Below are 13020 nucleotides of genomic sequence, written 5' to 3'. Positions count from 1 at the left end.
AATTCACTTGTTAATTTGGGAGATAGTAATTTCTGAGATCCTCTAGTACCATCCCCAAAGTCTGGATTACTTTATTTCTATGGTGGGTGTGTACTCAAGGACAAATAAATCTGCCTAAATGGGAATGAAAGGTAATCTTATTTCTCCTAAGATTAGGAATGGGAAAAGATTAGTGGAGGACCAGAGAGGAAGAGAAACATGCCCATTTAAATACTAAGTTGAAGTGGCAGAGAAGAGCTATATTCAAAGCATAAAGTGGACCATTGTTACATTTCCCCACTGTCAATTTCTACATTCCATTTCTATGTAAAAATGGGTGACAACATCTCCAAGCTGCTTCTTGTTGAAAGAGCATAAAATTGGGGGAATTAACCCAGAGTCCTTGAGGATATTCAGTATTAGAGCAATTCAGAGGTCCACAGTGGCTAATAGCAGGTGACTGGACAAGGCATATATAGGGCAGGGATCATGCTAAGACAACAATAAACCAAGAAAGCACAACATTATTTTTTGTAAACAATTAGCACAAAACAAAAGCAATTAGTATTTCAGCCAGTCTCTGAAAACCATGAAGACAGTAACTCATATCAGTGAAAAACAGATCAAGTTCATCACTGTAAGAGGTTAGAAAGATTTGTAAGTCTCAAATGGACTTAAAGATTGTGACTCTGATAGTCTCTCCCCCTCCACCCCCAGAAATAATATACTTTATGAAGGTATGATTATCCTGATACTGAAATCAGACAAAGACAATATCAAAAAAGAAAGAAAACCCCAGGGACTGTAGGGGCGAAAATCCTCAAGAAAATACTAGCAAAACAAAATATTAACTATTTTATTAAATATAAAAACTATGTGCTGTGATAAAATTGGATTTATCCCAGGAATATGAGATTGACTTAAGATCTAAAAACCAATTAACATAATATAGGATATCAATTAAAGGGCAAAAAAAACCACATGATTATCTCAATAGAAAAAAAAAGTATACAAAATCTTTGCTTAGCATCTGGAAAGCCATCTTAAGTGACAGCTGCCATTTTAAGAAAAATTTTGCTTTCTTGCCCAAGGGAGGTTCTGAGAAAAGCTCATCACTCCCTCATTCCAACCCAGCACTTCACCACCTGCATTAGGACCCACCTGGCTCTAATCCTTGAGCCTGCCCCATAAAAGTCCTGAACATCAATCCTGTTTTGCCTCTCTTGTCTATGGAGAGATGTGCCCTTATTTGTCAGCTCTGATGAATAAACTCTCCTGTATATCTCTGTCTAGTCTCCGTCTTTCATTTCTTGTTTGCCTATCTCCCAGTTCCTCGCTTTCCTTTCAAATCCAAAATTCTTCTTTTTTTTTCCATTTATATCCCTTCCTCTTCCTTCACTCCACTCTACCTAATCCAAAGTACCTCTATTCTTTTCTAGCCCCCTGACCCTTATTTTGAATAAGCATCCATGTATCAGAGAAAACATTTGGCCTTTGGTTTTTGGGGACTGGCTTATTTTGCTTAGCATGATATTCTCCAGATCCGCCCACTTAGGCAAATGCCTTAATTTCATAATTCTTTAAGGCTGAGTAATATTTCATTGTGTATATATACCACAGTTTCTTTATCTATTCATCTGTTGAAGGGCAGCTAGGTTGGTTCCACAGTTTAGCTATTGTGAGTTGAGCTGCTATAAACACTGATGTGGCTGCATCGCTGTAGTATGCTGATTTTAAGTCCTTTGAGTATAAACCAAGGAGTGGGATAGCTGGGTCAAATAGTGGTTCCATTCCAAGTTTTCTGAGGAATCTCCATACCGTTTGCCATAGTGGTTGCACCAATGTGCAGTCCCGACATCTTTGCCCACATTTATTGTGATTCTGCCCATCAGCAGGAACAAGGGACTTTTAAAGAGGTAATTCAAAGGCTACATTCCACCTGTTCTCTGTCTGGAGTTGTAATTCACTTGTTAATTTGGGAGATAGTCATTTCTGAGATCCGCTAGTACCATCCCCAAAGTCTGGATTACTTTTTCCCCACATCCTTGTCAATATTTATTGTTGCTTATATTCTTGATAATTGCCATTCTAACTGGAGTGCAATGAAATCTTAGAATAGTTTTGATTTGCATTTCTCTAATTGCTAGAGATGTTGAACTTTTTTTTTCACATATTTGTTGATCTATTGTATTTCTTCTTCTGTGAAGTGTCTGTTCTTAGCCCATTTATTGATTTTTTTGGTGTTAAGTTTTTTTGAACTTTTTTACATATCCTGGAGATTAGTGTTCTATCTTAGGTGCATGTGGTAAAGATTTGCTCCCATTCTGTAAGTTCTGTCTTAGCATTATTATTTCCTTTGCTGAGTAGAAGCTTTTAAATTTAAATCAGTCCTATTTATTGATTCTTGATTTTACTCATTGCACTTTAGGAGTCTTGTTAAGGAAGTCAAGTTTTAAGCTGACATGAAGATTTAGGCCTCCCTTTTCTTCTATTAAGTCCAGGGTCTTTATTCTAGTGCCTGTCTTTGATCCACTTTGATTTGAGTTTCATGCAGAGTGAGGGATAGGGGTTTAATTTCATTTTGCTACATATGGATTTCTAATTTTCCAGCACCATCTGTTGAAGAGGCTATTCTTTCTCCAATGAATGTTTTTGGTGCCTTTGTCTAGTATGAGATAACTGTATTTATGTGGATTTGTCTCTGTGTCTTCTATTCTGTACTACCTGTCTAGGTGTCTGTTTTGGTGCCAATACCATGACATTTTTGTTACTACAGCTTTGGAGGATAGTTTAAGATTTGATACTGTGTTGCCTCCCGGTTCACTTTTCTTGCTAATGATTGCTTTGGCTATTCTGTGTCTCTTATTTTTCCAAATGAATTTCATTATTGCTTTTTCTAGTTCTATGAAGAATGTCATTGGGATTTTAATAGGAATCATATTAAATCTGTATTACCTGTTTGGTAGTATGGCCATTTTGACAATTTCAATTCTGCCTACTCAAGAACATGGGAGATCTTTCCATCTTCTAATGTCTTCTTTAATTTCTTTCTTTAGTGTTTTGTAGTTTTCATTGTATAGGTCTTTCACCTCTTTTGTTAGATTAATTCCTGAGTTTTTTTTTTTTGAGCCTATTGTGAATGGGGTAGTTTTCCTAATTTCTCTTTCAGTGGATTAAACAGTGATAGATAGGAATAGGTATTGATTTTATATTCTGTTACTTTGCTAAACTCATTTATTTATTTTTTTAAAGAGAGAGAGGGAGAGAATTTTTAATATTTATTTTTTAGTTTTCGGCGAACACATCTTTGTATGTGGTGCTGAGCATCAAACCTGGGCCGCACGCATGCCAGGTGAGTGCGCTACCACTTGAGCCACATCCCCAGCCCTCATTTATTAATTCTAGAAGTTTTTTGGTAGAGTTTTTTGGATTTTCTAAATAAAGAATTATGTCAATAGCAAATAATGATAGTTTGAGTTCTGTTTATCCTATTTTATCCCTTTAATTTCTTTCTTCTAATTGCTCTGGCTACAGTTTCAAGGACAGTGTTGAATAGAAGTGGTAAAAGAGAACATGCTTGTTTTGTTCCAGTTTTTAGAGGGAATAATTTTAATTTTTCTCCATTTAGAATGATGTTGGCCTGGGGCTTACCATAGATAGCTTTTATAATGTTGAGGTATATTTCTATTATCTCTAGCTTTTCTAGGGATAAAAGTGTTGTATTTTGTCAAATTCTTTTTCTGCATCTATTGATTGTATGATACTTGTCTTTAAGTCTATTAATGTGATCCATTATGTTTATTGATTTCCACATGTTGAACTAATCCTGCATTCCTGGGAATCCCACTTGGCCATGGTGCACCATCTTTTAAATATGATTTTGTATGCATTTTGCCAGTATTTTATTGAGAATTTTTGTATCTATGTTCATCAGGGATATTGTCTGAAGTTTTTTCCTTGATGTGTCTTTGTCTGGTTTGGTACCAGAGTAATACTAGCCTCACCGAATGAGTTTGGAAGGGTTCCCTCCTTTTCTATATCATGGAATACTTTGAAGAGTATTGATGTTAATTCTTCTTTAAAGGTCTGGTAGATCTTGGTTGAGAATCCATCTGGTCCTGGGTTTTTCTTGATTGGTAGGCTTTTGATTATGCCTTCTATTTCATTGCTTGAAATAAATCTGTTTAAATTGTGTATGCCCTACTAATTCAGTTTGGGTAGGTCATATATCTACAGAAGTTTGTTGATGTCTTCAAGATTTTCTGTTTTATTGGAGTGTAAATTTTCAATATAGTTTCTAATTATCTTCTGTATTTCCGTCTTGTCTTCTGTGATATTTCCTTTTTCTTCACATATTTTAGTAATTTAAGTGTTCTCTCTCTCTTTGTTAGCATGGCTAAGAGTTTACCAATTTTTTTTTAATTGTTGGTTGTTCAAAACATTACATAGTTCTTAATACATCATGTTTCACAGTTTGATTCAAGCGGGTTATGAACTCCCAACTTTACCCCGTATACAGGTTGCTGTATCACATCAGTTACCCTTCCATTGATTGACATATTGCCTTTCTAGTGTCTGATGTATTCTGCTGTCAGTCCTATTCTCTACTATCCCCCCTCCCCTCCCCTTTTCTCTCTCTACCCCTTCTACTGTAAATCATTTCTTCCATTTATATTATCTTGTCTTACCCCTCCTTTCCTCTTATATATCATTTTGTATAACCCTGAGGATCGCCTTCCATTTCCATGTGATTTCCCTTCTCACTCCCTTTCCCTCCCACCTCTCATCCCTGTTTAATGTAAATCTTCTTCTCAAGCTCTTCGTTCCTACCCTGTCCTTGTTTACTCCCTTTATATCGAAGGGGTCATTTGGAAGAGTTTACCAATTTTTAAAATGTTTTTTCAAGGATCAAATTTTTGTTTCATTAGTTTTTTCAATTGTTTCAATTTTATTGATTTCAGATGATTTTAATTATTTTCTGTCTCCTACTGCTTTGGGGTTTGCTTTGTTCATATTTTTCTAGGGCTTTGAGATGTAATGTTAGATCATTAATTAATTGGCTTTCTATTCTTTTAATGAATGAGCTCAATGCAATGAATTTTCCTCTTAGCACTGCCTTTATAGTGTCTGAGAGGTCTTGATATGTTGTATCATTGTTCTCATTTTTATCCAAGTAATTATAATTTCATCCCTGATTTCCTCTATTCATTTATTATTTAATAACATATTATTTAGTCTGCAGGTATTATAGTAGCTTCTATTTTTTATTTTACCATTGATTCATAATTTTACTCCATTATTAGCTGGTATAATACAGGGTATTTCTCTCTCTCTCTCTCTCTCTCTCTCTCTCTATATATATATATATATATATATATATATATATACACACACACACACACACACACTCACACACACACACACCACACTTTGTATTTGCTTAGAGTTACTTTGTGGCCTAAGATATAGTATATTTTAGAGGAGGATCCATGTGCTGCTGAGAAGAAAGCATTTTAGTTCATTGATGGATGAAATATCCTATCTATGTTCGTTAATTCTAAATTATTGTGTTGATTAGTTCTATAGTTTCTTTGTTTAGTTTTTGTCTGGAAGATCTATCCAGTAGTGAGTGAGGTGTGTTAAAAGTCACCCGGTGTTATTGTGTTGTGGTTTATATGATTCTTGAAATCAAGGAGGGTTTGTTTGATGCACATAGATGCTCCATTGTTTGGGGCATAAATATTTGCAATTCTTATGTCTTGCTGATGTATCATTCGCTTAAGCAGTATGAAATGTCCTTTTTTGTCCCTTCTGATTAGCTTTGGCTTGAAGTCCACTTTCTCTGATATGAGGATGAAAACCCCTACTTGTTTATGTGACCCAGATGAGTGATATGTTTTTTTCTCCATCCTTTCACCCTCAGTCAGAGGATGTCTTTGCCTATGAGATGAGTCTCTTGGAGGCAGCATATTGTTGGGTCTTGTTTTTTAATCCGATCTCCCAGTCTATGTCTTTTGATTAATTAGATTGATTAGTTTAAGCCATTAACATTCTAGGTTATTATTTTTATTTAAATTTTTTATTGATTGATTTATTTTAGTTAGGTATATATGACAGCAAAATGCATTTTGATTTATCCCACTCCAGTCAGAATGGCAAATATCAAAAAATCAAGCAACAATGAGTGCTGGTGGGAGTGTAGGGAAAAAGGTACATTGATTCTTTGCTGGTGGATTGCAAAATGGTACAACCACTTTGGAAAGCAGTAGGGAGATATATTAGAAAACTTGGAATGAAACCACAATTTGACTCAGCTATCCCACTCCTAGGTCTATACCCGAAATACTTAAGAGCAGCATGCTACAGCAGTGCAGCCACCTCAATGTTTATAGCAGCTCAGTTCATAATAGCTAACCTGTGGAAACAGCCTAGATGCCCTTCAATAGATGAATGGATAAAGAAACTTGGTGTATATACACAATGGAATACTACTCAGCCTCAAAGAAGAATGAAATTATGGCATTTACAGGTAAATGGATGGAATTGGAGAATATCATGCTAAGTGATGTAAGCCAATCCCCTCAAACCAAAGGCCAAATATTTTCTCTGATAAGTGGATGCTGGTCCATAATGGGCACAGGGCAAGGGAAGAATGGGGAAATTTTGGATTGAGAAGAAGGGAGAGAGAGTATGGAAGGGAGGGAAATAAGAGGGTGTGTATGGGGGGAAGATGGTAGAATGGGATGGACATTATTACCCCTATGTATGGTTATGGTTGAATGAATGGTGTGACTCTACATCATGTATAATCAGAGAAATGAAAAGATGTGCTTCATTTCTGTTGAAAAAATTAAAAAATTCTATTCTTATTTTGCATGTTAATCATTCTCATTATGATGTGCCTTGGTGTGGGTCTATTGTAACTTTGTACATTAGAGGCCCTATAAACTCTTATATTTGATTTTCCATTTCATTATTTAGGTTTGGGAAAATTTCTGATATTATTTCCTCAAAAAGATTGTGCATTCCTTTGGTTTGTAGCTCCACACCTTCATCTGTCCCAATAAATCTTAAAGTTGACCTTTTAATTTACCCCATAATTCTTGGAAGTTCTGTTCATAGTTTCTTACCATCTTCTCTGTGTGGCCAATTTTATTTTCAAGATTCTATAGTTTGTCTTTATTGCCTGAGATTCTGTCTTCCAAGTGGTCTAGCCTGTTAGTGACACTTTTCATTAAATTTTTTATTTGGTTTATTGATTCCTTCATTTTGTGGATTTCTGTTTGCTTTCTTTTAAGAATCTCTATAGCTTTATTGAAGTGATCCTTTAACTCCTGATATTTATGTCTGATTTCAGTCCTTACATTATTCTTTACATTGTAGGTCAGTTTAACAATGTAAGTTCTAAACTCCCCTGAATTTTCTTTTACCTTGTTGCCAATGGATTCTATAATTGGAGCATCTTGGTTTGTTTAGGGTGTTTTGTTTCCTTTTTTTTCATGTTATTTGTGTGTCTCCCCATCTAGCAGTGTGGATCTGACTTGGAATTAGGGAGCTTGAGTGCCCTATTGGGTGTTGGATCTTGTGGGACCAGGGGATCATTGGATGTCAGACTGGGGAGGGGGTCAGGGACTAGGCTGGTGACAGGGCCTCACAAGTGCTGGCCCAAGTATACTCTGGGAACCTGGTGGATGCTGGACCAGCTGGCTGGGTGAGCCAAAAGCAAGATGCTTTCACACCCACTTCTAACCTTCTAACCCATTGTTGCCAGCCCTTTCTGCTTCAGGACTCACAGTACTGGGGAGAGCCCAGCTTTCCATAGGATTGCTAGGCTTGGACAGGCTCACATAGACCTAGCTATGAACTCATGGATCTGGGTTTCAGTTTCTATAGGCTCTTCCATGCTTCAGGTCTAAGATCTCAATGTTATTTAAATTTACAATTAGACACACTACCAGGAATGTGCTCACATAAAGGAAGATACAGCAAGATGGTAGCTATTAGCACATATTAGACCATGTGAAGAAACAGCAAGATAGTAGCTATTAGCACACCTAGCAGGAAGATCTCACATGTAAACAAACCTGCATGCACCTTGATAATGGAGTTCCAGGCCCTTACTCATGTCCCAAGATGGAATTGGGCATGTGGTGATGGTGGTGGTGGCGGCGGCAAACCTGCAGGCACCTTGATATTGGACTTTCAGGTCCTGGCTAGTGCCCCAGATGGAGGCTGCCACCTCTCTAGATGACAATGGTGGCGATGGTGGTGGTGTCTCAAGACAGAGGTGGCTACATTCCGAGACGGGATGGAGGCATTGGGTTGGGTGTCAGTGTTGGGTGGCATGGCAGTCTGATAGTCTCTCTCTCTCTCTTTGGTACTAGGGATTGAGCTCAGGGGGAATTCAACACTGAGCTACATCCCCAGCCTCCTGTGTATTTTATTTAGAGACAGGGTATCACTGAGTTGCTTAGTGCTTTAGTGCCTTAGTGCTATTGCTGAGGCTGGCTTTGAACTTAGGATCCTCCTGACCCAGCCTCCCAAGCCACTTGGATTACAAGTGTGTGTCACCACATCTAGCCTGATAGTCTCTTTTGATAGTTATCAAACACTCCTGTCTAAGAAACTTTCCTTTATAGCTTCCGGCTTTACTTATTTTTGGTGGGACTGACAGAAGTATACATCTTATAGTAAAAAAACTATTGTTTTCCCTTTTGAATTCCCATGTATGGCTGTCCTTTGGCTGTAACTCTCTTGCCAGGTGTTTAAGACCAAGCTGGTCAATTGACCTTTTTCCTATATATTGTTAAGAGTCAGCTGAGTTTCCTCAGAGTGTCACTCTTGGGAACTTGTGAGAAGCCTCTTAGTTTCTCTAGAGGAATCTGCCAGGATAGATCAGGGTCTTGCTAACCATGCATGGCTTTTGTTGGAAGCATCAGGGACATTTTCTTCTCTAATAACTCTCCTTTTTGCAGAATGTTCACTGGTTGGTGTCCTGTTCTCTAGGGTCCCATTGATCCCTGTGTTTGGGATATTGTGTGGCCCAGAGTTGCAAAGCCCTTAGAGAAGTAGGACTTTGTCTTGAAAGCAGTGTGGGGGCTATTTAGGTTTTTCTAAGATTAATTTGGGGTGAATGTGGTTTGGGGAAAGACTGATGATACAGAGAGTCTTTTCCAAAGATAAGGAAGGCTGAACTAAGGTAGTATTACTGAAGTGGCAGGAGTAGGTGCGGAGAGAGGTCAGGGTGAAGGGGATGTCACAGACAGCTTGTTCACATATTTGATCTAAGGGGTAATAAAATTAGAGGCTGAAGAGATGGCCTTCCTTTTGTTAGGTGTAAATGACTAGGTGGTGACATACTTTTCTTTCACCAAAATAGAAATTCAGCAGATAAAAGTTGAAGAGAACGAACTTAGTTTCATAAGAATTATACTATTTATTGACCCAAACTCACAAACCTAGATCTAAATATATCTTGAAAGCACATGTTGGCTTAGATTGCATTAGGTAATATTCCTGAGGATGAAGTGAGGATTAGAGGTGCAATAGGAAGACCATAGTGGACTTTCCTATTTTCTTCAGATTGCATTATCTGACACTAGACTCTTTGGAATTTGGAGAGTTCTGATTTGCACTATAAAGAAGGCCTGATTGAGACTGCAAACACATTTGAAAACTGTAATGCAGGTTTGGAGAAAACCACAACATTTTGATAGATAATAATTACAAGTCCAGTTACAACTTCAAATTGTGGAATAAATGATGGCTCTGATTTTATGCTACCAGACTCTTACTGTTCATTTCTCTTAGGTCTCTAAAACAACTTGTAAAAGGCACTCCCTTATTTCCTGAAGATCAGGTGACAACAGATAGCAGGACACACAGCCTGTAGGACTTTGCTCATGATCCTAATGCGGTTAAATGTACCAAGACCTAATGTGCTGATTATCACATAGATTATCAAAGAAAATAGGGCACTGGGACCATAAATCATATAATTAATTTTCAACTATTATCATATAAAGAGGCGTTATTTATTAAACTATGCTGTCAGGTCTAAGGCTTTAAAACAACTTCCTATCACAAGGAACAATATAAAATCATCCACAAAGAACACTTATTTTCTCTTATGTTAGAGTAGGACTGCCACAGGAGGATGCAGACATTGTGTTGTAAAACTCCAGTGGTTATTCATGAAGAGTATGATTTGAACAGATCCCTTTAGAGTTCTGTGATATGGTAGCCCTAGATAAGAGTGAGGGTCATATGAGAGGAAAATATAGAAACATAGGGAAATCAAGCTGATATAAAGCACCAGAGCAAAAGTATTGCTGGGAAGCAGAAGCGTACAGTAGATGTTAAGGAGCATAGGGTGTGAGATGAAGACAAGTACTTGCCAAGAAGTCATTATGTAAAAAGATTGGAAAAAGGAAGAATGAAGGATCCTTGAAAGAGGGAGAATGGATGATGAAAGTAAAAACAAAAGAGCTCTCTGTAGAATGGAAGGAAGTAGAAAGACAAGTAGGAGTTTGGTGTCCAGAGAGTAGGTCTGTATGTCAGTAGATTTGTCACCATAAACTTAAGCAGTGATATTGTTGAATATGATTGCTATGAAACACGTTTACTTGAGCAATCTCAACTCACTACAATGTAAGCATGAAAAACCTCAATATTTCCTGGTAGCTATAATTGTGTATGTTCTGTTTAATTCCCCATCTTATCCCAAATGGATTAAGCCCAGCCACCTTCCACAGTGTCCACTTTGTAAATAAGAAACTCTCCACTCCTTGGTGTATCAAACATACATGAAAACCCATCTCTTTAATTTCAGCAGTATAAAAATGCTGTTCATCTAGTGATCCAGTCATGCTGAGAGGTTTACCATCTCTTGACTTTCATGGTCTCCTAAGAATCACACTGTACTTGGCAGTGAACTTTCAGAACATCTCACTTTCCTTTAATGCCAACTAATTGCTCTCTTCTGGTTTTCTGCTATATTGAGAGCTTCTTAGAACAGTGGGAATGGTGGATAGGACTACAATTTTGGCTGACCCAGCATTTCTTACTTAATGTAAGAAGTTGCAGCTGGAAAATTTCTAAGCTTGAAAGCTGGTATACATAATACTCTTTGTTTTCAGATTTGTTCCATCATAATTGATTTTGGCAAAATGAAATTCATATAACTATTAAATTCTATTCAATTTAAATAGCAAAGGTTTTATGTTGAGAGGAACTCTGTGGACTCCTGGACAACCTGAAAATGAAGAGAAGGTCATGTTGTGAAAATGCCACGATTTTTGATATGGGCTTGGTGAGTTTCATGGGAGATAAGGTTGCTAACTCAGGGTGTGTCTTAGAAAGGGATAGAAAACTACTGGGATCTAGTGGAGCCTACTTATTGTACTGGAGTATTTGGGAGGGAAATAATCAGGCTGGCAGGCTTTGCTTCCAGAGATATAGGGTAGGTAGGTGGGAAGGACACAGGGAATATATGACTGCTGTATAATATTTCTATTGGCAACACAGAATTTTGGGTCTTCATTCTCTTCTTGGCATAAGGCCAGTTGTCTTATACTTATTTCTTTTCCAGATTTTCTTCATGTTCACTTCTATAGCCCTAGGCATCATCACTGACTTATCTGGTACTAGACCACTAGAGGAACTATGATTGCCAATAGACCTTCTGTCTGAACAGCCCAGTCCCCAAATGTCTAAATGCAGACCTCATGTTCCACTGAATCATGAGAGTAAATCAGAGCATCCCTGTAATCAAAGGTTTCCCACTTTCATTTTCTCATGCTCTTTTTCCATTCCCATTTAAATGGTAGGGCTCATCTTGCCACATCTGCAATTTAAATGGGAAGTAGAGAAGGAAGCAAATTAATTCATAATAAATTAATTATGCCAGGCTAATAAGTGTGATTGAAAATTGTTAGGGGTGATACTAGATTCAACTGACATAGTTTACATTTTGGTTTACTTCCAAACCAGCAAATAACTCCTGCCAAGTGTACCTGAGATAAGGATGCAAATGAGAGGATACTGTTCTTCAGGTAATCAGGGAGCTGAATTTTGGTGGTAAAGTTTCCAATATAAAGTGGGAAAACTGCCAGTTGAACGAACAAAGAAACCATATACTTGTAAACTTAGACTTAAAAATCTACCTACTTAAGGGAAATTCTTTCAGCACCCAGATGGGCCATAGTTATATGATCTGTGTTCCAGTTTGTTTACATCATTAGGGCTTCAGCATGCATGGGCATATCTTGCCATTGAACTCTGCCCTTCTTAATTTCCATGCTCTTGTTATGGATCTCATTCATTACTGTTTTTAATGCCATCTACATACTAACAGCAGTGAAATGTACATCTTCAATTAGTAACTGATGTTGAGCACTAGGCTTTGGGATCCAATTGTCAGTGTAACAATACTGATTAATATTTATTCACATGTTCCTCAAATGTCTTATCACCAAGGTCACCTATCCATTACCTTTATAGATATCTCTTCTCCCCGAGTCTTTCCACTTCTCAGTAAATGGCACTTCCATTTTTCTGTATTTTCAGTTTGAAACTTGAAATTCATCATTGACTGGCTTTCCTTTTTTCTCCATACATGACCATATCTTCTCTGCTCCCCTTAATTTATTTTTAATGTACCCACTTTTCCTCATCATTCTCCTCTAAGCTAAACTCATTTCTTTCTTTAGACTATTCCCATAGTCTTATCACAGATAGTATTTCCCTTTATGTGTCTTCAGATTCCCTTTGCTACACAGCAAACACAATCATTGTTTTCAAATGAAATGTATAATATAGTTTGTCAATAACTTTCTCTATACTTAGAATGAAAGGAACTTGGACTCATTTTCATAATTTTTGGGCTTGTCAGGATGTGGTAGATAACTGTACCTTGAACACCTTCTTTTGAAATTAAGAAGATGATGTTTTGAATTCTGTTTCTTTCCTTTAGTCTGTGATTCAAAGGATAAAAGATATACTGTGTATTAAAAGTATTTTTCATTTTTTTAAACCTGAAAA

The 13020-nt window shown here is 37.2% G+C and overlaps 1 long non-coding RNA gene across 2 annotated transcripts in view; it reads left to right on the top strand.

Annotated features, from left to right (window-relative positions):
* Positions 1-13020, top strand: part of LOC144368108 (uncharacterized) — a 138973-nt gene that overhangs the window by 9312 nt on the left and 116641 nt on the right. The gene's annotated exons all lie outside the window — the stretch shown is intronic.

This window comes from Ictidomys tridecemlineatus, chromosome 11, assembly GCF_052094955.1.
Source record: "Ictidomys tridecemlineatus isolate mIctTri1 chromosome 11, mIctTri1.hap1, whole genome shotgun sequence".
Taxonomy (NCBI): domain Eukaryota; kingdom Metazoa; phylum Chordata; class Mammalia; order Rodentia; family Sciuridae; genus Ictidomys; species Ictidomys tridecemlineatus.
The sequence above is the reverse complement of the archived record's forward strand: the minus strand, read 5'-3'. Positions and strand labels throughout refer to the sequence as shown.